At 49.2% G+C, this 1820-nt stretch overlaps 1 protein-coding gene across 1 annotated transcript in view; it reads right to left on the bottom strand.

The window, feature by feature from the left end:
* Positions 1-1178, bottom strand: part of LOC110492815 (SAP30-binding protein) — a 30471-nt gene extending 29293 nt beyond the window's left edge. The window contains exon 1 of the transcript XR_005036432.1: positions 700-1178. The gene's annotated coding sequence lies outside the window, so the exon portion shown is untranslated. The remainder of the gene's footprint in view (positions 1-699) is intronic.
* Between the last annotated feature and the right edge of the window lie 642 nt (positions 1179-1820).

The raw sequence follows: 1820 nt of genomic DNA, 5'->3' as shown, positions 1-1820 counted from the left end.
CCCCCTCTCTCTCTGTCTCCCCCTTATCTCCCCCTCTCTCTCTGTCTCCCCCTTATCTCCCCCTATGTCTCTGTCTCCCCCCATATCTCCCCCTATCTCTCTGTCTCCCCCCACTCTGTCTCTCTCTGTCTCCCGCTTATCTCCCCCTCTCTCTCTATGTCTCCCCCTTATCTCCCCCTATATCTCTGTCTCCCCCTTATCTCCCCCTCTCTCTCTGTCTCCCCCTTATCTCCCCCTCTCTCTCTGTCTCCCCCTTATCTCCCCCTATGTCTCTGTCTCCCCCCATATCTCCCCCTATCTCTCTGTCTCCCCCCACTCTGTCTCTCTCTGTCTCCCCCTTATCTCCCCCTCTCTCTCTATGTCTCCCCCTTATCTCCCCCTATATCTCTGTCTCCCCCCATATCTCCCCCTTCTCTGTCTGTCCTTGTCCCCTCTCCTCTCCTCCTGTCCTAGTTTGTGTTATCTATGTGAATGCCCGAAGAGACCCTAAAGATGTTGCTGAAAGTCCACTTTAACTTTGAATATCTGCAATGTTGAAGTGTTTATGTAACAAACAAAGAAACAAGCCATTTTCAACCACTATGTTTTGTCTTATTACTTAACAACTGAGCGTGTCCATGTCCGATAGACATGAGTGTAAATAATATACACACAAACAACATCACTGACAGGGCAACTTCACTGTATTACAAATCTTACCTTTGGAGTGAATGAGTTTCGATGTGGAGTTTGACAAGTCTCCAACTTCAGTACAGATTGGATCTACTTCTCCCAAAGTTTCTCATTAAAAACTCGGGCAAACAGAGTCAAAGCAACAACAAATGGTTTCCCTAAAGCTCTTGGATGGATTGTCTTTTCTCTCTCTCTCTCTCTCACCCTGCCCGTCTTCTTACTCCTCTCGTTCGTGTGGTCTCCTCTCCGCTGTTCTGGCTCTTCGCCTAATAATTCACTTGCTCCAGTTTTCCAGTTGGACTAAAATATTGTATTTTGTTCTTTGACGTCTCTGTGTCTGTATTTCTCTGGGTTGTCAGTCTGTCTGTCTTCACAGCAGTTTTCCTCTCTTTAAACGTCTTTGTTCACTTTCTAATTCTTTGTGCTGCACTCGTCTTCTGCCTCTACTCCCCCTCTCTCTTTGTGCTGCACTCGTCTTCTGCCTCTACTCCCCCTCTCTCTCTGTAGTCTCCTGCAGTAACTCTCTCCCGATTCTCTGCCTCTACTCCCCCTCTCTCTTTGTAGTCTCCTGCAGTAACTCTCTCCCGATTCTCTGCCTCTACTCCCCCTCTCTCTTTGTAGTATCCTGCAGTAACTCTCTCCCGATTCTCTGCCTCTACTCCCCCTCTCTCTCTGTAGTCTCCTGCAGTAACTCTCTCCCGATTCTCTGCCTCTACTCCCCCTCTCTCTCTGTAGTCTCCTGCAGTAACTCTCTCCCGATTCTCTGCCTCTACTCCCCCTCTCTCTTTGTAGTATCCTGCAGTAACTCTCTCCCGATTCTCTGCCTCTACTCCCCCTCTCTCTTTGTAGTATCCTGCAGTAACTCTCTCCCGATTCTCTGCCTCTACTCCCCCTCTCTCTCTGTAGTATCCTGCAGTAACTCTCTCCCGATTCTCTGCCTCTACTCCCCCTCGCTCTTTGTAGTCTCCTGCAGTAACTCTCTCCCGATTCTCTGCCTCTACTCCCCCTCTCTCTCTGTAGTCTCCTGCAGTAACTCTCTCCCGATTCTCTGCCTCTACTCCCCCTCTCTCTTTGTAGTATCCTGCAGTAACTCTCTCCCGATTCTCTGCCTCTACTCCCCCTCTCTCTTTGTAGTATCCTGCAGTAAC

The sequence above is a fragment of the Oncorhynchus mykiss genome, chromosome 16 (assembly GCF_013265735.2).
Source record: "Oncorhynchus mykiss isolate Arlee chromosome 16, USDA_OmykA_1.1, whole genome shotgun sequence".
NCBI classification, from domain to species: domain Eukaryota; kingdom Metazoa; phylum Chordata; class Actinopteri; order Salmoniformes; family Salmonidae; genus Oncorhynchus; species Oncorhynchus mykiss.
This window is presented reverse-complemented; position numbering and strand designations above follow the sequence as displayed.